The sequence below is a fragment of the Capsicum annuum genome, chromosome 2 (genome assembly GCF_002878395.1).
Source record: "Capsicum annuum cultivar UCD-10X-F1 chromosome 2, UCD10Xv1.1, whole genome shotgun sequence".
In the NCBI taxonomy this organism is placed as follows: Eukaryota; Viridiplantae; Streptophyta; class Magnoliopsida; order Solanales; family Solanaceae; genus Capsicum; species Capsicum annuum.
Genome location: NC_061112.1, coordinates 119,296,268 through 119,305,097, shown reverse-complemented (window position 1 = coordinate 119,305,097; position 8,830 = coordinate 119,296,268).

The following is an 8,830-nucleotide window of genomic DNA, read 5'->3' as shown; positions in this document are numbered from 1 at the left end:
TAACGGGGGCAAAAATTTAGTAGGTGCTTGGTCATGAAAATTAAAAAACTTCACTTTATCTGGTATTACGGAGTTGGAGTCGGAATTGTGTTTGGTCATGTATTTAAAAAGATTTTTTTAAATTTAAAGTGTTAAATATAACTAGAAAGTAAAAAGTGAGATGAAACAAAGCGAAAACAAGTGGATTTAGGTGTTTTCACTTTGAAATTTTTATGGCCAAATAATATTTTTTTAAAAAAATGAAGAAGAATCGAAAAATGATGAAAAATTCTTATGACAAATAGGGTGTTAGTCACATTTTGGCGTTTAAACCAAATCAATAAATTAAATGCATGATATGTACATATATATTGAATTTTTCATTTGGTGTGAGGTATATGGGATAAAGAGTCCTGGGTTAAAATGAAGGACTATTTTATTTCATATTTGGTGTGAGGTATTAGTTCGTACCGAGATTATTTATCCCACCATTTACGCCATAGAGATGGGATAACTTATCTCATATACATGGTGAAATAACTAATTCCGAAATTCATTATCCCGGATAACTCTGTTCCAACCAAACGATAGCACTTAATAACCATATATAAGTAACATGAGAAAATTGAAGGAAATGTGTCTTTTAAGTCTTGAATGAAGGATTGGTGTCATTGACCAACTTAAAGGGTCAAACATCATTAGGAAACTTGATTAAGCTAATTTTGGACTTGATTAATATTTTCAAAACTTTCTAATCTTTTCAAAAATACAAATCAACCCAACCCACACATCTCTTCAATCGAAATCAACCAGTCTCTCTTCTCTCTCTCGACAGCTTCTCCCAACTCTCTCCCAACCAACAGTTCTGCAAATTTCTCCTTTCAATCCTCGATGATTTCAACCTTTGACGATAAATAAATAAGCTTCGAGTTCCTTTTCGACTTCATAATTAGGCTTCGAGTTCCTTTTCGACTTCAACTTTCAATCGACGTGATAGCCTTGCTTTTCGGCCACAACAGCTTTGAATTCTTCATCGTTCCTTTTCTTTTTTCACAGGTAAAAATTTATGGCTATTTTAGTTTTGAAGAAAACAAGAAACTTAAGTTTCTCTTATAGTATTGGTTAACAATTTCAATATTTGTTTCTTTAATTTGAAATGCAGTCTGAATAAAACTCTAATTTCTGGTATTTCTTCTTCTTTCAAAGAGAATTATGATTTTTTGTTGTTTGTTGCATTTTTTTAAAGTTTAATTTTCATTGTTTGTGTTTATAAAAACAAAACAATGATTTGGGTTGATTTGTTATGTTCTTATTCTTGGTAAAAATAGTGATATTGCTGTTTTTCTATTGAACAAAATCGTGCTACTGTTTTTCTTTCTCTAATAGATTTTCCATCTGATGCAACATATTAACCATTTGATATAATAGATTTATCATATGATGCAACAGATCAACCATCTGATGTAATAGAGAACCATCGGATTAAAATTATAATACAATAGATTAATCATCTGATGCAACAGAGGAACCATCGGATAAAAAATCCGATGCTATAGATTTATCATATAATGCAATAATTTAACTATCTGATGTAACAGATTAACTATATGTTGCAACAGATTAACCATTTGATGCAATAAATTTACTATCAGATACAACAGATGAACCATCGGATAAAAAAATTTGATGCAACAGATGAACCATCAAATTAAAGATCTGATTCAACAGGTGAATCTCCTGTTGGATAAAATTCTATCAAATCTTCTAACAGGATATGTCTAAGACTTGATTTTTCAAACTGATCATTCATCTGATGCGATAAACGATCCTTCTGTTAGAAGAAATCTAAACAATATTGATCGTTGATAATTGTTCTAACAGATCACTCATGTATTTCAATAGATGTGTGACCTGTTGCACAGACCATTCATCTTTCTCAATAGATGAGTGATATGTTTTATATTGTCACAACAGATTACTCAGTCGTTGTTGCAGGTTAGTTAACTGTTTCGATAGATCACTCATATATTGCAACAGATATGTGATCTGTTGCACAAACCATTCATTCTTCTCAACAGATGAATGACATATTTTATATTATCGCAACAGATTACTTAGTCGTTGCAATAGATTATCTAACTGTTCTAACAGATCACTCATATATTACACCAAAAGATGTTTCAATAGATATGTGATCTGCTACACAGACCATTTATTTTCTCAATAGATGAGTGATATGTTTTGTATTATTGCAATAAATTTCTTATCTATTTTAATGAATTATTTAACTGTTCCAGCAGATCACTCATATGTTGCAATAATGTATGATCTATTGCACAGACCATTCATCTATCTTAAAAGATAAGTGATACATTTTGTATTGTTGTAACAGATTACTCATCCATTGCAACAGGTTGGTTATATGCTGCAACAAATATACTACTTGGTCCAACAGATCAGTGATCTATTGGACCTGTTGTTTTACTGTTTTGCTTGTTAAATTTAATGTTATTCTTTTTTAACGATGTATTAATCAACTATAATATATTTTTTTATGTTCCTATTAATTTTATATAATATGGCTCCAAAAAAAACTAAATCAAGTCCAAATAAAGAAATAAGTGAAGCAGCTAGGCTACATCAACCACTCTATGAGCTTGCTTTACAAGCGTTATCTTAATCAGGAGCAGAATATGATGAACACGGGGAGGAAGAATGTTTCAAAAGAGATGATCCAAATGCTAATAGTCATTCCACCGAAGAGTTGATCAAAACCTTCAGCATTGATTGTTATCCTGTGTGAATGCAGTGCGATGGTGCCACAAATTTAATAGGTGATTTCGTGGTTAAGTCAGCCATGGAAAAATCCTTCGATGCCTTTAGAAAAATACTTTGAGAAAAAAAATTGGATGCTTATTTTAGGGATAGTTGCTTTGGAAAATATCTTGATTTGCCGGAGGACAACAATGCTCATTTCCAAATGAAATGGTATATGAACTTCTCAAGCGTAGGCTTATGTATGAAAACAAAGATAAGATAGATGAGGTGTGGATAAATTTCTGTGGCATGCCTGTTTGTTTTGGTTGGAAAGAGTTTTTCATATTTATTGGACTAAAATGTTATCCTTCTTCTCAAGTTATACCTATTCTAACCCCTAAAAAAGCACCCCGCACACCCTAAAAAGGCAAAGACAAGTCGTGTGATCGTGATGACTTGGTGTCCATTGTAGGTCCAAGCTTCAAAAACAAAAATTTGATAGAAGCGTTGAAAGGTAAAGGACTTTCAAAGAAGCACAAATAACCATTGTGCTTGGTTTGGTTTGTACATCATATTCTTTGCACGAGAGACGTTAACAACAATATAAGCGTCGATTTAATAAAGCTCTCTGAGGATCTTGAGGCGTTTAACAGCTATCCTTGGGGTTATGAAAGCTTCAAAATGACTGTCAAATATTTGTTGATTCCGTTAGCGCCAAATACAGTCAACTTATATGGCTTTCCATGGGCTTTCATGGTAAATGTTTCTTTCTTTTATTATGCTATCATTCATTTTTTTCACTCAATAATAGTTTTGATTTATTGGCGTTATTTTATAGGCTTGAGCGTTTGAAGTCATTCCTTATTTGAGACAACTAGTGAACTACCAAGAAGAAGTTTTCTATCCAAGAATATTGAGATGGATGTCGATCAAAACTGATAAAAATGCCAAATTTCTTGATCTCTTCAACCCCCCGAAGGATACAGTAAGTATAATTATAATTAAGTTTTTGTTTTAATTAATAATTTTTTAAATGATCTTATCATCATTCTAATATATGTAATAATTTATGTATGATTGTGCATTCGTCGCTAGTTCTGATCAATCGAGAGTTGAAGATGTCATTTTTTCTTACTTACGGTCTATGCAAATTTTATCGGACCCTAAGTTCATTGACAGAATAAAAATGAAACTGTTTGGAGCAACAACCATTACAAGGAAAATAATTTTGAAGGGCGAGATTGTTGTTGATGATGGTCTTAGTGGTGATGGAGTTGTTAGTGGTGGCACTGATGTTGCTGTTGGTGCTAATGATGCTCCTCTTACAATATTTAAACAAACCATTATGAGTATGATCATACTAGTTATACATATTTTGCCTCTCCCAGCTAATATTTTATATGCAAGACTGCAGGGCGAAATGTGATGTAGTAACTAATGCTATTAACACATTAACTACTTCTGTAAAGGAATTGACATCTAAGAGGGGTGTCATTCCATCAAAGAGAATTTTATATCCATCCACTCCATTAGAGATTAAGGCTAAGATGAGAAGGAAAGTGATTTCCAATACATTATCAAGCATCCAAAAAAAAGCGAAATATCAACTCTTCTGTCCGTGTGTTGCACTGAGCAATGTACAATATCCAAAGAAGAGCAACACGAGATGAAGAAGGTGAATATATATGTTTGTTCCAACAAATAAACAGACACATATCTGTTTCAACAGATGATACATCTGCTGAAAATTATCAAACAAATATATATATATATATATATATATATATCTGTTGCAACAGTTGACTAACTTATTGCACCATATAAAGTATCTGTTGCGACATATGTCTCATCTATTTTAGCAAGTTAAACAACTCTTTATACTGCTTTTATTTGTACCAACAGATGACCTATCTGCTACAACAGATGAGTCATATGTTGCAACAGATGGTTCATCCGTTAGAAATTATCATACAAGTCTTCCTCATGTAGAAATTTGTCCCAACAGTTGATTCATTGTTGTAACAGAAATATAATTTGTTTGGGATAATTTAAAATAAGAGGAAGACCTGTTTGATTTGCTAGAACAGATGAGTTATCCTTTTCTATTTTGTTGTATCTCCGTAATTAGCATTGACCAATTCTGGATTTTTAGATGAATCTAGAAGCTAATGCTAAACAACATTGACAATATGCTACTCTTTTTGTGGAAATAGGGAGGAAAAAAGCACAGAAATAGTACGTAAACGATAATAAAGATTCACGATGACCAAAGTTGAATTCCATAGCACCGGATGAAGAACAACTTTTCCATATTGAGTAGATCTTTATAGCTCGAGTTTGTCAAAGTAATAACCTGATCACTCCTTAGGAATCCTTAGCATCAATACTTAAATTGTTGATGTATTTGTTGAGATCTATACCCATAATAATTATTTTACATTTTATTTATTTGTTGATTTATTTTAGCTAATGTCTGAAGGCTTTGATTTATTTTATTTTGTCTATGAATTTTATCTTTTCCTTAGATTTAAACTTATTAATTGAAGTGGAATACTAGATTCAAATATTGAAACAGATAATATATTTGTTGCAACAGACGACTCAATTGTTGGAAAATATCTAATAGATTTAGACATATGTTGCAACGGGTAGTTAATTGGTTGAAAGTTATCAAACAGGTCTTCCCACTATTGCAATTGATATTCTTCGATAGAAGCATCGACATAATACAATAGATGATCAACCTATTACAACAGATAAACTATATGTCAAAATAGGTAGAATATCTATTACAATGGATGGAGAATCTGTTACATTATAAAAATTCAAATTCAACTTTCATTGGACATAAATTCAACTTTCGGGAAATTTTCACTAAAATTAAAAGACACGACCAGGGTTAAAAGGGTCAATTTTCCACCCATATTTAAGTCTTTTAACACGTGATTTAGCCATCCTTCACCCAAAATATTTGAGTTACTCTCTACTCTATCTCAAGAACAAGATAGGGTTTCAATTGGAGATTCAATTTCAAGAAAGTCTCTCCATCAATCTTCGTTAAATAAAGAACTAAGGTATGTCATATGGTGATTCATGGGTCTCTTTCCCCATAAAGCTCAAAAATCTCTTTTCAAAACCCAAGATTTGTATATTTATCAATGTTCATGATTTTATTTTAATTGAAAAGTGATGTTCATGTTGTTGTTTGGTTTTGTTTCATGGTATAGACTATTAATTACAAGAATTAATTTTAATATGTGATGAATTACGTGGTATTCACAATAAACCCTTCAATTTACAAGTTGATTGTTGTATCCTTAATTATTAGAGGTGTTAATGATTGCATAACCAAAGCATGCTACTCATATGTTTGATTAAATGCCTATGTGAAGGAAAAGTGTCATACTAGTATGATAATATGAAATCTCCATTCATGTACAAGTTATGTATGCCAAGCGTTTGATGAAATGTCATAGCCAATGGATTATGTATTGCTGATATTGATCCCGTACTCCAGAAAGTCATGCTTTGTTAGTTTCCTTCTATCGAGTCTTGGGATACTTGTACCCGAAAAAAATATAGTTGTGTGCCTAGAATCAGTGTCATGTTTTCAAGATACTCTCAATCAAGCCATGTTTAGTAGAATTCAGTCAGAGTCATGACTAAAGAAAACTCAGTAATCTTAGTAATCTCAGTCAGTTATCAGATCTCAGTAATATTCCATCAGTCAACGAAATTTAGTTAATTCAGTCCAGTTCAGTAATCCATGTTCAGTGTCTATTCAGATGGGAGTAGAAAGTAGCAATGAATAAACCCAAGAATGGGAGCACACACTGTCAGATGAGCGTGTGATTCTTAGAAGTCATCCTTGTGTTCCAGAACTATGTAGCCAGCATATGTTGAGACATCAACACTGTCAGATAAAAGTTGATGAGGTACATAAACACTGTCAGCTGAGGGTCCCACCATTCTCTTTTAGGGGATACTATCAGATGAGGGTCACCCACAGCTTGTCCTTACCAGTGACGCGGTATTGACACCCTTCCGATTGGGGTTAGAAATTGGACCTCAACTCAGCCATAATGGCGCATTAGGGGCATATCGGTTAGATAACTATCTCCCATAGTTTCAATATCAGTCTTAGTAAAGGAACTCAGATAGTTTTTCAAATTTCAGGACTGTCAGATACAATGAACTCAGATACAGTATAGAACTCAGCTAGTTCCATCAGGTTCAGGACTATCAGATATAGTCAACCATGTTATCAGATATATCAGTACACTCATGTTATCAGTATTCAGACTCAATAATCATGTTTTCACGATCTTACTTATAGTTATCATGTATTCATGTATGCATTCTCATGTTTATGTTAGTCAGCCAATTAGTATTGTTCATGCATATAAAACCCCATGCATTCAGCCTACCTCACATGCATACCAGTACATTCAAAGTATTGACGCATTTGCACTGTGGTGTCTTATACCATAGGTTCAGAAGTATGAGCTCCAGAGCATCAGTAGCATCCCAGTTTCCACAGTCGGAGGTAGCAGTGAGTCCTCATCCTTCGAGGACATGATCATTACTTTATGTTATTATTTATTTCAGCTTATTTTTACTAGACAGAGTTATTTGGAGATATGTTCCTTCAACTCCATATTTAGATAGTACTTAGAGGCATTCAGATTCGATTTAGACTTTTGTTGTTTTCAGCTTTGATTCAGTATTTGTATACCATACTATTCAAACACTCTTATTTCATTTATGATTTAGTGTGAACCTCATGGCCTTACAACCCTTATTTTCACATTTATTCAGTATATTATGTAGTGTACAGGTACAAATATCAATCGTGGGTTAGCCTGTGGTCTTTCGTGGTCACGAGCACCGTGTAGCATTTCGGGTATCAAATTTGGGGCGTTACCAAATTGATCTTAATTATTTTTTAAAATTATAAAAGATATACGCAATTTTTAACCCTTCCTTTATGCAATTGACAAAAGACTCAATTGATGTTATAGTTGACCCTATAAACTCACTCCTGGTTCTAGATTAACCAATATAGGTATTAGTCTAACATATGAACTCAATTGAAATTGTATAAAAATAAATGTTCAACCTATTGCATCAGATTATGCATCTGTTGTAAATTATCAAACAGATTAGGTCATTTGTTGCAACAGATTATACATCTATTGTAAATTATCAAATAGATTAAGTCATCTATTGTGACAGATTACCCATATATTATAAATTATTAAATGGATTGTCATATGTTGTAACAAATTACCCGTCAGTTATAAATTATTAAATAGGCGCTGCTATCTGTTGTAGTTAACCCTATGAGAACTCACCCCTAGTCCTAGATTAATCAATTAAGATATTAGTTGAACATATGAGGTAGTAAGAATCGGTTCAGCTCAAAGTGATCGATCGACGACTCTGGTCGGGAGAAACTCAATACTGTCTCATCATGTAATTGCTAAAAGACTCAACTGAAGTTATAGTTGACCTTATGAGAACTTATCCTTGGTCCTAGATTAACCAATTAAGGTATTAGTTTAACATATGAAATCAATTGAAATTATATAAAAACAAATGTTCAACCTGTTGCAACAGATTAGCCATCTGTTGTAAATTATTAAATAGATTAAGTCATTTGTTGCAACAGATTATGCATCTGTTGTAAATTATCAAATAGATTAAGTTATCTATTACAACAGATTACCTATCTGTTGTAAATTATCAAATGGATTATCATATGTCGCAACAGATTACCCATCTATTATAAATTATCAAATAAGCGATGCCATCTGTTGTAGTTGACCCAATGACAACTCACCCCTAGTCTTAGATTAATCAATAAAGGTATTAGTTGAACATATGGGGTAATAAGAATCGATTCAACTCAAAGTGATCGATCGACAACTCTAGTCGGGAGGAACACAATACCGTCTCATCATGCAATTGCCAAAAGACTCAATTGAAGTTGTAGTTGACCCTATGAGAACTCACGCCTGGTCCTAAATTAATCAAATAAGGTATTAGTCTAACATATAAAATCAATTAAAATTATATAAAAATAAATGTTCAA